Source organism: Lutra lutra, chromosome 2 (assembly GCF_902655055.1).
Source record: "Lutra lutra chromosome 2, mLutLut1.2, whole genome shotgun sequence".
NCBI lineage: Eukaryota > Metazoa > Chordata > Mammalia > Carnivora > Mustelidae > Lutra > Lutra lutra.
In genome coordinates, this window is record NC_062279.1 from 35947411 (window position 1) to 35964185 (window position 16775).

General features: G+C 45.2%; 1 pseudogene; it reads left to right on the forward strand.

Moving 5' to 3' along the window:
- Window positions 1–15844: 15844 nt before the first annotated feature.
- LOC125094268 (60S ribosomal protein L12-like) lies at window positions 15845–16352 on the forward strand (annotated as a pseudogene).
- Window positions 16353–16775: the final 423 nt, after the last annotated feature.

Here is a 16775-nt window from a genome sequence, read left to right on the forward strand (position 1 = left end):
GAGCCACCCAGGCGTCCCACTTCCTTCTTTTCTTTCTCCTTGAAGGGGTTGGGGGGCAGGAAGGAGGGGTAGAGGAGGTGGAGATTTCCTTACCTTAGCAGCCCTGTGTCAATGTGGGGAGGCGTTCCAGGCCTATGGCCCCTTTAAGGTGTGGAATATTTTTCAGGAGGGTGGCAGAATTTCCCTTTGGGCAGTCCAGTGGAGCGTGCCCCACTTCTCGTTTCGATGTCCTATTATTCAGCTCTGTGGCTGCCCTGGAGCCCCTGGTTCCTGTCTCTCCGCTAACCACACGTTCCTTCATGCACAACCACAGGAATCCCTGGGTTTCCTTCATATCCTCCGGAAGCCATATAGCACTAGAATAGATAGATGTGAGTTACCCACCTTCCTTTTAGGCACCCTAGGGTACAGTCTCTTCAAGTCCAGCTGACACTGCCCAGCCCAGTGAGCCTCCCACTCTCCCACTTTCAGAAATGTCTGGTCCAAAAGCAGTACACCACAGTATCTGTTATGATTTGACTTGTGCTCCCCCTCAAAGATATGTCGAATCCTGACCTCCAGTACCTCAGAATGCCACTGTGTTTGGAAATAGGGTCATTGCAGATGTAATTAGTTAAGACAAAGTCATACTGGAGTCACATGGACCCTTAATCTGATCTGACTGATGTCCTTACAAGAAGATAAGCATGTGAAGGCACACACACAGGGAGAGAGCCACTCGGTGACAGAGGAAGAGACGGAAGCACTAGAGCTACAAGCCAAGGAAGACTGAGGAATGCTGACACACCATTGGAAGCTAGGGAGAGACGAGGAACGATTCTCCCCGTAGGTTTCAGAGATAGCACGGCCCTGCCAACACCTTGATTTTGGGCTTCTGATCTCCAGAACTGTGAGACAACAAATACCTGCTGTTTGAAGCCACTCTGTCTGGGGTTCTTGGTTACGGCAGCCCTTGGAAACTACTAGAGTGTCTGCTCACAAGTGTTTCCAAATACAAAGGAATACCAAGCACCCTCTTTTGGTGTCTGTAGGTGGAGGGGAGCCAAAATGCTATTGCACCCTGCTGCTAGGCTCCCAGAATGTTCTCTGCAGAGTTTCCCATAACCCTGCAGTCTAACAGGTTCTGTAACTCAGCCATTATCGAGTAGGGGGGATGAGACAACGGTCTTTCCTTCTCTCAGACATCTCTAACTGATGAGTGGTTCTCTTGGAGTCCTCCTCACTCCTCTTTAGGGCATAGGAAGCCCCTTCAAGATGACTGCAAGACTCTGAAGTCCAATAGCCCTGCTTCTTGTCCTGGGACCCTTCTTATACAGATTAGGTTGGTGGTGGGCAGGTTGGTTTAGGCTCCTCTCAGCCCATCCTATATGACCTGATTGGTAAACTTGAGCATAGAATGTGAGGTTCTTATTGTAGTTTGCCTTTCTTGTCCTCATGTTAGGTCCTGGAAAACTCGGAAGAGCCCCATTCAACATCTTGTTCCCTCATTTAGTCCAGACCCTTCGCTTTACCAAAGGAGTCCAAGTGGCCTAGGACGTGAGACTGACTGCTTCTGGTTCTCTAGGGTGAGAGAGCAGATGTCTTTCTAAGAAGAAGGCATGTGAAGACAGAGACAGTTTCCCAAGATCTAGGTGCCTCAGAAGGACACTCACCTAGGCGACCTCCAGGAAGAGCTGGGTCTCAGACCATCTCTGAGGGGAAATTGGAATCTCTCAGTCAGTATGTTTTTAGTGAGGAAATCCCACTACTGTGAATCAGGGCAGCACTGAATGTAGGAAGGGTCACAATCCAGGGTGAAGCCTGAGATGGGTGTGGAGATGGGGAGAGCCAGGCCTCAAGCCTTGCCTTGGTTCTAGTAGATGAGGAGAGGAAAGGTAGCCTGTGCGATCAGTTTTCCACCCATGCCTTCCCCATATTCATCTCTGAGGGGCTGCCTGCTTTTCAGGGAGTGGGGCTAATGGTTTGCTGAACCCCAGATCTCTTTCTTGTCTGGGTTACCCTGACAACCATGGAGACAGATACTGATGTCCTGTGGGGGGCAGAACAGGCCAGATTGGCTCTACTTTGAGGTGATGGGATGTGGGGTGGCCTTGTCCACACATCTGCCCCACCCCATTCCATATCTGGAGGAACCATCTGGAAAGAAGTCAATTTAGCTAAGGTCTGGTTTTGCTTGGCTCTGTGGTTTGTTTGCAAGGAACCACCTGGAGAACCACCGGGCTCATGCTGCCTCAGAAGGAGCACCAGAGAGCTTTAGTTGCCTGGAGGCTCTAAGAAGTGGCTCCCCACAATGCTCCCTCGGGCATGTGGCCTCCCTATGGTGGTGTGCTCCCTTCTCTCTGTGGGTCTCACTTCTGACGAGCTTCCCAACCTTCCCCACTTTGTATACCTTGCCGGTCAGATAGGCCGAATTCTTTACTTCATGCTGCCTCGAGGGTGGCTAGCCGGCCTGTGGGCGGGATGCCCTGGAGTCAAGTGCCCAACTCTGGTCCTGTTATAGGCCAGCCCTGGACAAAGAGCAGCTTAGGTTCACTCCCTGAGCGAGACCGGCAGACCGAGCTGACAGGCCAGGGCGGGCTTGGCAGTTCGTAGCTGACACATTTAGCTTAAGTGTTTATTTCACAACCATCTATCTGTCCCTCTGTAACTTCTCTTTCCCGTCCTAAATCAGTCTTCTGGTTAGGCTAAGGCTGTAATTTCTCTCAGTGTTAAGTTCCTCGGGGGACAAGAGAGGCAACAGGAGGACAGTGGGTACTGGAGGGAGAAGGGGGTGCTGAACAGGGTGAGAGGATGGCAAGGCCCCTGTGGTGACCAACCCATACCTTTTCATCCTGCCCGGAAGTGTGAGACCACAGGCTCGTTCAAGGTAACAAAGTCCCAGGAATTCCCCCTCCACCCACGTCTGTGAGATGAATAACTTAAGGCAGTCTACTGGAAGTGCTGTGTGGGAACCGGCACTCCCATCTTCTTGCCCTGGCTACAGTGTCCCCAGCCCTCATCCCACCCTTCTGAAAAGAAGCAGCAGGAGTTAAAAAGCAGCAGGGTGAAGGGTGACACCAAGCTTATGCTTAGATCTGGAGACCCCAGGACATGCCTGTGTAGGCTGGGGAAGGGGGTTAAGGAGATCTTGCTGGAAGAAGTCAGAGAATGTGCCCTTCTCTTCTGGGCCTCATAGTGGGGGTAGGATCAGTACCAAAATTCCCTGGGGGTTTAAAAAATTATAACAGGTTTCCATCTTGTCTTCTCTTGAATTTGTGATGGTTCTGGGCAGGAGGACAGACAAATGTATTTTGAAAAGCTTTTCTGCAAGGCATCCTGATTCTCTTCCTCACTTCCCATGGATCTTTTTGAGAACCACCGCACTATAGCTGTCGTCTCGAAACTTTTGATCAGGCATTCCACCAGCTAAAAAATTTTAAGTAGTATCTTTGATGTTTGGATATTTATTTTAAAATCATAATACTGTTATTAGTCATCTAAAGACTTTCATTAACAGAAAGCGAGCTTAAAATTAAATAGCAGCAGAACTTGTAATATTTTCTTACTGACCCCTCACTCACCCGGTGCCCCTCTCCAGGTGTGTGTGCACCCTTTTTGGAGACCTCTGTTCTCAGTTCCTATTTGAACCCTCCATGCCTAGCCCAGGGCCTAACACGCAGTAGGTGTTCTGTAAACAACTTTGTGAAAAAGATGAATCGCCAATGGTTGAGTGAGGGCTGGATCTTGGAGAACATGAATATTTTGAAAATCTGTAAGTGAGGAGAGGGAGTGAGTGAGCTGAGAGGTTCCCTCAGAGATTAACATTATGATTTATTGAGCTTTCTTAACAGAAACATTAAAATCAGACCTTGCAGGAGGTAGTTTGTTTGAATAAAGATTGATGGCTTAGTTACTTAAGTTACGTGTGTTTACGAATCCCTCATCTCCCATTCTAGTTGCGTGACTGTCTCTTGGCTGGGCCAGTCCGCCTTGGGAGACAGGTTCTATGAGCAGGACAACGAAGGGCAACAAGGAAGCTACTCTGGGGGAAGGGATTCAGTGAGGAGGCTCCCGGGAGAAAGATGCCCCAAATCTCGGCTATTAGTTAATTAGGTGCCGAATAAAACAGGCTGGAAGGGCCGAGTGAAAAGGATTATTACAGGCTCTTAATGGCCGGGAATTGATTTATTAGCACAGCACCCCATTTGCGTGCAACACAGAAAGTTGGTAGTAACCCAGGTTTTGGAGGCAGAGGGATGGAGAGTTCAGGGCCCCTGGGATCACTTCTCAGAGGATTTCTTTGAACTTTAACCTGCTCACCCATTCCAAGAGCCTTTGTTGGGGGCGGGCAGGCACCAAGAGGTAGTCACTTTCCAAGTTCATTCTCAAAGTCCGCCTTCAGGAGTGCCACACACCTTACCGACAGAATGCCAAGACTGCCCTTCTTCCTCCTTTGTTTTGTAGATGGTAATTGCAAAATATGTATGTTGCTTGCTTATAGCTTCTGTGTTGGACTCTGTTCCCAAAAGGCTTTACACATGTGTTGACTGACTTAATCCTTGTAACAACATGGGGGGATGGTGCCACGGGTCTCTTTCTTTTAAAGCTGAGGCAACTGAGGCACACAGTGGTGAAGTAACTTGTCCAAGCTCATTAGAGTAGAGTAGGGAAGAGTAGAGTAGGGAAGCTCCTGAGTGTCTGGTAAGTGGCAGCTCTAGGAGTTAAACCTCAGCTTGTTGGCCTCAATGACATGCCCTCACCACGGTGACATCGGTGAGGGAGTGGAAATTCCCCAGACTTAAAACGATCTAGTTGGTGTTGGGCTCAGTTCACGAACTTCCTCCCCCTCAGAGCCCTGATGTCTTAGACCCCTACCCCCTAATCTTCTAAATTAATCTGGTCCCAGATCCCTCGTTCACACTAAAGTGTAAATGATCGAGGATCTGTTAAAGGACTACCCCCTCCGGGAAACTTTTTAGCAGGATCCAGAATGTTTAAAGGATGAAGCCTTGGAGGTGGAATCCAAGGCAATTTCCGGGACGTTTGTTGTGGGTGTTTGATTGTTCAGTGTCACACTCTGCAGCCTGGAGGGCAGGCAAATGCTTTCTCATTTGGGGCCACAGCGGTCCAGAGGCTGGAACCACGCAGAGCCTCTGCCTCGCCCCTGCCCCGGCACAGGCTCAGGTTCATGGTCTCCGCGGGAGCCGCTGGGGAGCAGAGCAGAGCAGCTGCCACCATCAACTCCATCGTTAGAAAACCTGGCATGACGTTTATAGCCTATTTCACAGTTTTAAAAGTGTGTGTCTGATGTCAGTCTTCTCAAACTACTCACCCTCATGGAGCAGGGTGGCTGGGTCCTTGTGCCAACCGTGCAGCCGTCCTGGACCCATGGAACTTTGAATAGCAGTCCCTGCAGCTGGGATCAAAGGCAGGGGTGGGAGCGTGCTGGCAACAGGCATGGCCTCTTGGAAGATGTGGGGAGAGAACAGAGACCCCACTGAGTGGACGAGAGAGGCCCAGGTCCTCAACAGGTGTCATTACGCATGTGGTTTGCAGAGAAGAGTCTTTTGATGGAGTCGTGGGGAGCCCGGAGTTGCAGGCAGGGATCACAGAAACTTCTAAAGCTCCCCTACAAGGGAAGCAGGCCCTGCCCTGGCCATGACTCGTGTGTGGCCTTTATGGGCCGTGACCAATGGCTCAAGGCTTGGGCTGGCAGCCGTCAGCCTTCATCCTAGGCAGGAATTCTAATTAAACTGGGACTCCTGGGTCTCACTTACAAAGAACTCAGCCCCAGACTCTGCCTTCCAGGCACCACCCGCTGGTCACACTCTTGAATGCCACCTGCGGGGACGCCCAGCTCAGGGATGCCTGGCTTGCCTTCGAAGTGGGCCGCAGAGGACCTGAGCCAGGTTGAGCTTTGGGGCAGGCCCTGAGCTTTGATCCTAACAGAGCTTTATTCATTTATTTTTAATTTTTAATTTTTTTTACGATTTTATTTATTTATTTGAGAGAGAGACAGAGACCATGAGAGGGGAGAGGTCAGAGGGAGAAGCAGACTCCCCGCCGAGCAGGGAGCCTGATGTGGGACTCGATCCTGGGACTCCAGAATCATGACCTGAGCTGAAGGCAGTTGCTTAACCAACTGAGCCACCCAGATGCCCCCATTCATTTATTTTTTAAGGATTTTATTTATTTATGGGAGAGAGAGAGAGCGAGAGAGAGAGAGAGCGTGTGCACAAGTGAGGGGAGGAGCAGAGGGAGAGGAACAAACAGGCTCCCCGCTGAGCCCAATATGGGGCTCGATCCCATGAACCTGAGATCATGACCCGAGTTGAAAACAAGTTGGACATTCAACCAACTGAGCCACCCAGGCGCCCTGATTCTAAGAGATCCTTAGAGGAAAACATCCGATGGCCTCTTGGATGGTTCCGGTCCTTCTCGTGGCACTCTCCTTGCTATTTGTACCGCTCTTATGTATTTGTAATGGGCATCTCTTGTCTTCACAATGAATTGGGTTGGTTGAGGTATTCAGGGATCTAGGGAAATTCAGGGTGGTAGAACCCCCATCGGGGCTTCTCCAAGGGACCCGCGGGTGGGGGCTCATTCATAGAGACCTGGCTGAGTACCGGGCAGACCATGAATTAGCGTCCGCATCAACGTCCGCAGCTCATGAGAGACGGATGCCAGAGAAGCCGGACCCGGAGCTGCATCAAGGGACTGGTATGATTTGTGGAGGCAGAAAGGAAGCCCAGGGCACAAGGAAATAGCTGCCTTGCACATTTGAAATAAAACAGGAGGTTTATCTGCGCATTAGAAATCCTTAATTCCCAAACTTGTCTAGTAATTCGGAGCTAATTCCTAAAGGGAGCAGTAGGAACAACCCTGCTTCTTTTCTATATTCAGCAATCAGATTGTCCTCTCCCTGCATGGTTCTGACTTTCAGTGATGTCCATTTAGGTCTAACTTCAACAGTATAAAATGAGAATGTGTGTGCGTGAGGCTGATGATGGCCGTGGTGGACGGCCATGGTGGGGGGTGAGGAGGCAACATCCCCCAGGAGGTTTGGCTGAAGTTCTGTCAGTAAATGTATCACTGTCGTGGGTCTGCCCCATGGGGCCTCCCGTCCTCTTCACAACACCCCCCACCCTAACTGAGGGTCTGGGTCTTCAAGACCCTCTCCCAAGACCCATTCACTGGTGAACAAAATGGTGGAAAGAGAGCGGAAGATCAGGGGTAAAAGAAGAGATCCAAAGGGTACCTGGTGCTGTGTTTGGAGAACCAAAGCTCCCCAGGCTCGGTGGGTCTGCACAAGCTAAGTAAGGCCTGGGTTCTTGGCTGACTTTCCTGCTAGTCCAGAAGACACCCACACACCCAAACCGCGGAGAATGCAGCTTGCTGACCTTGGCAGGAAGGAGGGCTGACTCGGCCTTTTGCGTAACGTAAATACTCAGCACAGCTGCCTATGACCTGCCCATTTCTTGTCAAATCCAAGAGGGAAAGACCTACTGGCCAAGCCCTTTACCCCACTGCACCTCAGACCCCAAGAACTTGGGCTCTGCTCAAGTTAGTAAGCTGGAGCTGCTCCCCTCCCCACAACTGGCTGCTGGTGGAGGAAAAACTTGGGTAAGAAGGACAGTAAGGAAATGTAAGGAGCTGCCTGGTCTAATGGGATTAAAAAAAAAAAAAAGGTTTGCTGTTGATAAACGTGCTTGGGAAGCCTCCTATTAGGGAAGCTCTAGGCCTTTCTGCTCTAGCTGATGGGGGATTGGGGGAGAGGGAGGAAAGAATGAAAGAATTTAACTTGGCAAAAGAGATGGTCTCTCCCAGTGCTTTTCTCACCCATCCTCAGCACTAAAGCTGGACCCCTCACCACCCTCCCAATCCTATTCCCGGGGTTGACCTAGATTCAGTCCTTTGGTCATAACACACTGTCACCAGCCCCCAACCCTGGCCATGACTGGCAGCACCTCCTTCTTCCCTCTGCCTAAGTCCCATGAATCCTTCTAGACCTGACTGGAGTCCCATGACTTCCATGAAGCCTTTTCCCACTCCCCTGACTCCTTGCTTCTTGGAACTCTTGACATCCTGGAGTTAGTCCCACACACTTTGTTAGCACTTAATTTTTCTCTAATAGTTTCATGAAAATTAGCTGTCTTACCAGCTTGTTGTCATCACTTAGAGAGCACCACCCAGTTGCATCCTGGAATGGGCTCAGAAAGTACAGGATTGATGGATAGGTTCTTGGAAAGATGGCAAGTTCTTCCAACATATAGCCGCTGTGGCCTTTTTCCAGGGCCTACCAGACCACAGGGTAAATTGGAAGGAGGGTCTTTGGTCTTGAAATTTGGAGATGAGGCTCCAGCAGGAAGAAATGAGCTGCTAGATGTATATATGCTTTTTGGTTGGAGCCCAGCTCCATTCCAGTGTGTCATTGGCAGCCCTTATGTGAGGGCTTGTCAGGAGGCGAATGGGCAAGATGTTGCCTCAGTATTTTAGGTCCACAGTTTCCTGGATAAATGGTTTGAGTAGGTTATCACCAATGTCTTACTGCTATGAAAACTAAATTGTGTCCGCCCAAAATTCATGTTGAAGCCCCAGCCCCCAGTGTTATTGTCTTTGGAGCTAGGGTTTTTAGGAAGTACATGAAACACTGTGGCATAATGGAACATTACTAAATTGGAAAAGGGGAGCCTCCTCTCTGCCATTAACCTCTCTGGGTTCCATTGTCTCCTGCAAAAAATGTGGAAAATAACCCAAGCTCTGATAAAAGAGACGAGCTAGGTGATTGCTTGAGGGTCCTTCCTACTCAAAGAACCCCTAATATAAGTAATAAGGAGGGAGACAGCAGACTATCACAGAGAAGAACACTTCTAATCCTAAGTGCCATTTGACAAGGGAATGGATATTGTGTCAATGGTGCTGTTCAGTAGGAACTGGGTGACATCCAATGGGGATACACTAGAGGCTAGATGATTTCCAAGGTCTCTTCCAGCACTAAGGGCTTCCTACAAGGCTATGACTCATGCCTCTTTGTGCTCCTTGCCCTTTCTTCAGCTGCCAGCAGCCACTCGTAGTCAAATGTGACCCCATTTTATGTTTGAGTAGAGAAACGGAAGACAACACAGAGCCAAGTTCAACTGTAAGGTTCTCCAGATTCTCAACTTGATAGTTGTTACCATTTGTGTCTTGAGGGAGAGGTAGTTTGTGTCTCAGGCCCTGGGACTTCTAGTCACATAAACTTAAAAAGGGTAAGATATCCTGGCAAAGGCACCTAGTGAGATGTGGCTTTGGGGTAAGGATATATGATGGGAGGGAGCCAACAGGTCCTGAAACTGAAGATGCTTCTCAAGAGAACCAAGGGGCCCTTTGCCCCTCTTGGGTTCTTTTCAGAAATGCCCTTGCCTCTCTCACTTCTCCATTAACTGCCCACCAATCTTCCTCTAGAGTCTCATCTGTGCTCTACTCTTGTGGGTATTTTTATGAATCCACAAAATCCTAGCATTTTCCATTTGGAAGCTTCCTTTGAGAATATATAATTCAGTGTTTCCCCAAATGTCAGTCTTTCACACACCACTTTCACAGTTTTTGACAAATACATATGCCAACTGTTCTATTATTTACTCATAGCTTTATTTAAATTGGGACTTTAAAATCCTGCATGTTTTTAAATTACCAACATAAATGGAAAACCAGCCTTACTTGCATGCATTTAAGATAACCATAATTAATATTCACCATTAAAAGGAAAAAAATGTATCCCCTTGGGGCGCCTGGGTGGCTCAGTCTGATCCTTGATTTCAGCTCAGGTCATGATCTCAGTGTCATGAGACTGAGCCCTGCATCAAGCTCCACCCTCAACCAGGAGCCTGCTTGGGATTCCCTCTCTCCCTCTGCCTCTCCCAACTCCCTCCCTCCCTTCCTCTCTCTCTCTCTCAAATAAATAAATAAATCTAAACAAAACCAAAAACCAAAACCCAAAAAACAAAACAGGTTTCTTAAAAAAGAAAGTTTCCCCTTGTACCCATGTAAAATTATCCCAAGAACCTTACCATGGTATGAACTTTTACAAACATGAATCTGCTGCAACCCTCTCTCTGAACATTCATTGGGAACATTCACATGGAAGCTAAGGCCCAGAGAGGTTTAGCCACTTGCTCAAGTTCAGCAGAAGATGAGTGGCCTGCACTTTTCACTTTCAGAGACTCTTGGTTCATTCTATCTCATGCTTCTTTAGATGAAGCTGATGGGGTTAAAGATATTTACCATTTGTATTAGTTTCCCAGGGCAGTGGTAACAAAGTACCACAAACTGGGTGTCTTAAAACTTTTTGATCTCACAGTTCTGGAGGCCAGAAGTCCAAAATCAAGGTGCTGAGGAGGCCATGTTCCCTCCAAACCCTCCAAGGGGCGGATTCTTCCCTGCCTCTTCCAGTTTCTGGGAGCCCCAGATGTTCTTTGGCTTGTGGCATCATAATTCTAATCTCTACCTTTGTCTTTGCCTGGTGTTCTCCTTGTATGTTTATTTCTGTGTTGCCTGTGTGGCTTAGTTGGCTGAGTGGCTGCCATCGGCTAGGTCATGATCCCAGTGTCCTGAGATAGAGCCTCACATCAGGCTCCTTGCTCAGCAGGAAGTCTGCTTCTCCCTCCTTCTGCTCTTGTGCCTTCAATTGCTCTCTCTCTCTCTCCCTCTGAAATAAATAAACAAAATCTTTAAAAAAATTTTTTAAAAAGAAAGTCCCTCTCAGATAAATAAAATTAAAATGATGGAATTACATACATTGATAAAATAATAACATGCATTGGACATTGTTGCATGCCAGTACCATCTCATTTGATCCTTACTTAGCTCTCTGAAGGAAACAAGTGTGGTAGATTCTTAGAATAATGGTCCCCACTGAATCGTTCTTCCTGTATCCATGTCTTTGTGTAGACCCTTGGACAGTGATTCTGGGCTTGGTCTTATGACTTGCTTCAGCAGATGGAATACTAATAAAAGTAGTACAAACAGAGACTTCAAGCTGATGGGGGGTTTTGCCTACTTTTGTTGCTGGGAACTCTTCTACTATCATGTGAATAAGCCAGGACTTGTCAGTGGAGGACAGGACTTTGTGTCACAGAGAGAGATTGTCTCAGTTGAGGCCCTACACAACCAACCTCTAGCTGATCTGCCAGCTGATTGCAACTACGTGAGTGACTCCAGGAAGAACAGAAGAAGAAACACCAACTGAACCCAACCTAACGGCTAACTTGCAGAATCATCATGAGCACATAAAATGGTCTAAGCTCTTATGTGGTTTGTTACTCAATGATGTGTAATTGACACAGAAGATATTGTTTCTATTTTATAGATGAAGAAACTGACTCTCCAAGGATTTGATTGACCTGCTCATCATGACAAAGACTGGAAAGAAAGAGAAAGCCCTATCCTTCTTTGATGCAAGAATCTAGCAGTTGAACACAGTGCTATGGGCATTTCTGATCTTCACTGATTAGTAATACATGACAGAGCTTGGGAAATTCTAGAAGAAAGGAGCAAAGTATTCTAGGGGCTGAAGTCTGACCAAGTGCCAAGAGACTACAGAGATGAGGCTCTTTTTGTCTGGAAAGTCAAATATGTGTGAGATAGGAGATGTAAAGCCTGAAAAAACATGGTAGAGAGGTAGACACAGACTAATCCAAAAATCTGAAAACTTGGAGAAGGACAACAGCCTCCAAAGCTTGAAAAAGGCAATTTTAGGACAAATGAAGGATAGGGCTTCTCTTCGCAGTGAGCATTCAGTTAATAGGGCTCATTGTTTTGAAATGTGGTATAGGATTAAAATGTAAATGGTCTTATTTACTTATTTATATATGCAATCACATTTATTGAAGACATACTATATAGTAGGCACTGTGCTAGGAGACGGGGATTCAGAAATGAATAGTACACAGTCGGCTCACTCATATTCTAGCAAGAGGCAGACATGTTGATTATTCAGTCCACATATGCTGATTGAGCACCATGGGGGCCAGATCCTGTGCTAGCACTGCAGATAAACTGGTGAGCAAAACAGAAATCCCTCCTGCTCTCCTCGAGCCCACAGTTTCTTAAAGAAGGCAGATGTTAGAGAAATAATTAAATTATAACACACAACTAATTAGTCACTAATGAGCATGATGTTGTAAGAGAGGAGTATGGGGAGCTTTAGGAATATACAAAGAGAGGTCATTATGTAGTCTAGGGAGTCATAAAAGATCTCCTTGAGGAGTTTAGGTGTAAGCTGACAACAGGAGGCTGAACAGCAGTGAAGCTGGCAACAAGGATGGGTGGAGGTGGGGGAGGAAAGAACATTCATAGAGGGAACATCGTGTGACAAAGGGTGGAAGAGAGTTATTTGAGGAACTGAAAGATGTCTAGTATGGCTGTGTTGGAGGAAACAGTAGGGGCAAGAATGGGCTAGACTAGGTTCTTTTCTGTTGTGCTCTGTTGTCCCCAGAGGCTGAACACTAAAAATTGCATCATCTGGGCTATATAGCCCTCTGGCTTCTAGTTGGGTCTGCACGACAGAAGCATGAGTAGGAGATCAGAGATCATAGGGGAGAGAAGGCATGACATTTCTCTTATTCTGCCCTGTTTGGGTGCTGAGGTTCTGGCAACTGTTGTATCTTATAACAATAGTTCCTGTTGGTGGCCCTACTTCCATGGCCCCAGTTTGATTAGTTTTGGTAACACCCTTTGTTCACTCTGTGCATTAAAGCCTACCAGTCACAATGACTTCCCACTTTTGCTAGTCCCAAGTACCTTAATCTCCCTTTTTCTTCCTTTAACTTTTGTAAACCTTCTCTTTATTAAACTGTCTTTAAATTCCAGTTGAGGGTGCCTTCTGTTTTCTGCTCAGGAGACTCACTGAAGGTCACAATAAGGACTTTGGACTTAGTCCTGGGCAATGATAAGATGTTTATAAGATTTCAGCAAAGGAGTGCCATGGTATTTGCTCTTTAAAATATCCTGGGGTTTCTACTTCTAGTAATGACAGAGTAAGATCTTACTAGACTGTCTCTCCTATAAAAATCAACTAAAAATCTGGACAAGTAGCAGAAACTGTAGCTATGTGAAGTAACAGAAAGTCAACAGTAGCAGACAGACTCTTCATGGAAGTATAGTCAGAGGAGGGGAGTTTTTTTTCAAAGCAAGTTCTCATTTTTGTGGCTTTTCTCCTGAGGACAATGTGGTGATATGATTGCTGGAGGTGGCAGGGTGCTTTTGGAAAAACTGGAATCTCTCTGGGCTGGGAAACCAGAGAGATTTCAGAGGTTTCCCAATTTCCTGGGAAACCAGGAAATTGAAGCCAGAGAAATTGTGTCTGCTGAAGAGAGTGGAGGAATCACAGAAGGGAAAGAACCAAAGAGGATCCCAAATTCTGACTATCCATATCTTCCTGTGACCCCTTATACAGGCGTTTACAGAACAAACTGATAGTGATTCCGATAAGGAAAAAACATTTGAACAGACACAGGAACACAGGAGCTGCTACGCAAGAAAAAGAGTTAGTGGTTCTTATCAGAGGGGGAAGAAACTAGAATCAAGGATTTCTGTAACATTCCATAAACATTTACAATGACCAGGATACAACCCAAATTTATCTGACTTACAAAAATCCATGAATTTGGAACACATTCTTGAGAGAAAAGAAAATGTGAACATGACCCCGAGATGACCTAGATATTGGAACTAGCACAGAGGGATTTAAAAATGGTAACCATAACTATCCTCAGTGAAGTAAAAGAAAATATGCTTATGATGAATGAGAAGGTAGAAAATCTTAGTAGAGAGAGAAAAATGATTTTTTGAAAAACCTAAGTGGTTAGAAAAAGAAAAAAATTTTAAATGGAAACTTCAGTACTGAAAAATACAATATCAGAAATGAATGGACTTGATAGCCAGTGGAGATGATAAAGGAAATAGTAAGTGAACTTGAAAATAGAGCAATAGAAATTATCCAAGGTGGAGAACAGAGAGCAAAAAATTTAAAAATTAAAACATTAAAAAAAACACATCACGGGGGACCTGGGTGCCTCAGTGGGTTAAGCCTCTGCCTTCCACTCAAGTTATGATCTCAGGGTCCTGGGATCTAAATCCCACATTGGACTCCTTGCTTGGTGGGAAGACTTCTTCTTTCTCCGTCTCTGCCTGCCAGTCAACCTGCTTGTGTGCACATGCTCTCTCTCTCTCTCTCTCTGACAAATAAATAAATAAATAAAATCTTTAAAAAAAAAAAAAAAGGATAAGACGGGGTGAAGGAATATGGATCAACACAGAAATGAAGTTGTTTTTTTTTTTTAAGATTTTATTTATGGGGTGCCTGGATGGCTCAGTGGGTTAAAGCCTCTGCCTTCGTCTTGGGTCATGATCCCAGGGTCCTGGGATCGAGCCCTGCATCAGGCTCTCTGCTCCGCGGAGGGCCTGCTTCCTCCTCTCTCTCTGCCTGCCTCCTTGCCTACTTGTGATCTCTCTCTCTGTCAAATGAATAAATAAAATCTTTAAAAAAAAAGATTTTATTTATATATGTGAGAGGTGGGGAGAGCACATGAGCAGGGGGAGGGGCAAAGGGAGAGAGGGAGAGGGAGATAATCCCAAGCAGACTCTGCACCAGGTCTAGAGCCCAACCCTATGACCCCAAGATCATGACCTGAGCTGAAACCATGAGGTGGTCACCTGACTAAGCTACCTAGGTGCCCCTTGCAAGGTTTTTATAAATTGTGTGAAATACAACCATGCTTACTAAAGCATTTTGTAAAAAAGTAGGGATGTATATTATAATGTCTAGGGTAACCACTAAAAATAATGCAAAGAAGAAAAGCTAAAAAGCCAACAGGATAATTAAACTTAAATCTTAAAAAATATTGAAACAATAAAAAAAAAATAGGAATGGAGGAACAGTAGAACAAAAGAAAACAACAAAAACCAGAGGAAAAATATAAAAAATCTAAATGGTGGCTCCAAATCCAACTATACCAATAATTACATTAAATACTAATGGATTAAGATACTCCATTTAAAAGGTAGAGATTGTCCTATTGAAGAAAACAAGATCCAACTACATGTTGTTTACAAGAAACACACTTAATATGAAGACACAGGTATGTTGAAAGTAAACAAATTAAAATACTCCATTTAAAAGGCAGAGATTGTCATACTGAAGAAAACAAGATCCAACTGTATGTTGTCTTAAAAAGTTAAAGTTAGACATACTTAAAAGCTAGACATACTTAAAAAGTTAAAAAGTGTGTCTCTTGTGGAGACACACTTAATATAAAGACACAGATATGTTGAAGGTAAATGGGTGAAAAAATATAATGTGAACACTAAGTATAGGAAAGCTGAAGTGGCTATATTAATATCAGAAAAAGGAGAATTCAAAACAAAGAGTATTTTTAGAGGCAGAGGGAAACATTTCACAATGATAAAAAGGGTCATTTCACAATGACTTTACTTGTAAATATGTATATGCCTAATAACAAAGCTTCAAAATATATGAAACAAAATTGATGGCATTGAAAAGAGAAATAGACAATTCCACAATCATTGGTGATTTTATCATCTCTCCCCAGCAATTGATAAAATGAGATCCCCCCCCCCCAAAAAAGAGAAAAAGAACCGTGATTTTGAACAACAGTGTCAATCACTCTGGTTGAGTTATTTTTTTTATAGAATATTACACTGAATGATGACAAAAAAAAACACATATTTTTTTTTCAAGGACACATGGTGTGTTTACCAGGACAACTGGGCCATAAAGCAAGTCTTAAATTTAAAGATTGACATCATGGCTTTTTGGCTTTTGCCTGGGAAGAGGTGAGGGTGCAACTGTCTTTGGTTCTCCCAAATCTGGGTTCATCTAACACCAACTGCCTCCACCATGCCACCTAAGTTGAACTCCAACCAGATCAAATAACATACCTGAGGTGCACTAGTGGGGAAGTCAGTGCCATGTCTACCCTGGCCCCCAACATCAGCCCCCTGGGTCTATCTCCAAAAAAGTTTGGTGATGACATTGGAATGGTCAAAGATTACAATGAAACTGACCATTCAGAACAGAAAACCCAGACTGAAGTGGTGCCTTCTGCCTCTGCCCTGATCAACAAAGCCCTCAAGGAACCACAAAGAGACAGAAGGAAACAGAAAAATATTAAGCACAGTGGAACTGTCACTTTTGATGAGATTGTCAACATTGTCTGATGGATATGGCACTGATCTTTACCAGAGAACTCTCTGGAATCATTAAAGACATTCTGAGGACTGCCCCGTCTGTGGGCTGCAATGTTGATGGCTGCCACCCTCATGACATCACAGATGACATCAATAGTGGTGCAGTAGAATGTCCAGCTAGTTAAGAACTACAGAGGAAAATCTTTCAGTAAAGGATCATTTAACAATCAAAAACAAAAAACAAACAAAAAAGGATCAACATCATAGAGAATATGTTCTCTGATTATGGTGGAATTAAATTAGAAATCAATAAGATAATTAGGAAAACTCCATATATTTGGAAATTGTGTACCACACTTCTAACTAATCCATCATTTAAAGAAGTCATAGTGGAAATTAGAAGATATTTTGAATGAAATGATAGTGAAAATACACACATCAAAATCTGTGGGATGTTGCTAAAGCAGTGCTGATTGTAGGACCACAACAGGAAATATACAAGATAAACCTAGAACGTCTTGTGCCAGAGAGTAAAGAAATGCTCAAAAATCAAGAGGATAGGGGCATATTGAAGGGATACAGGAGTAACTTAAAAAAGCTCCCATGAC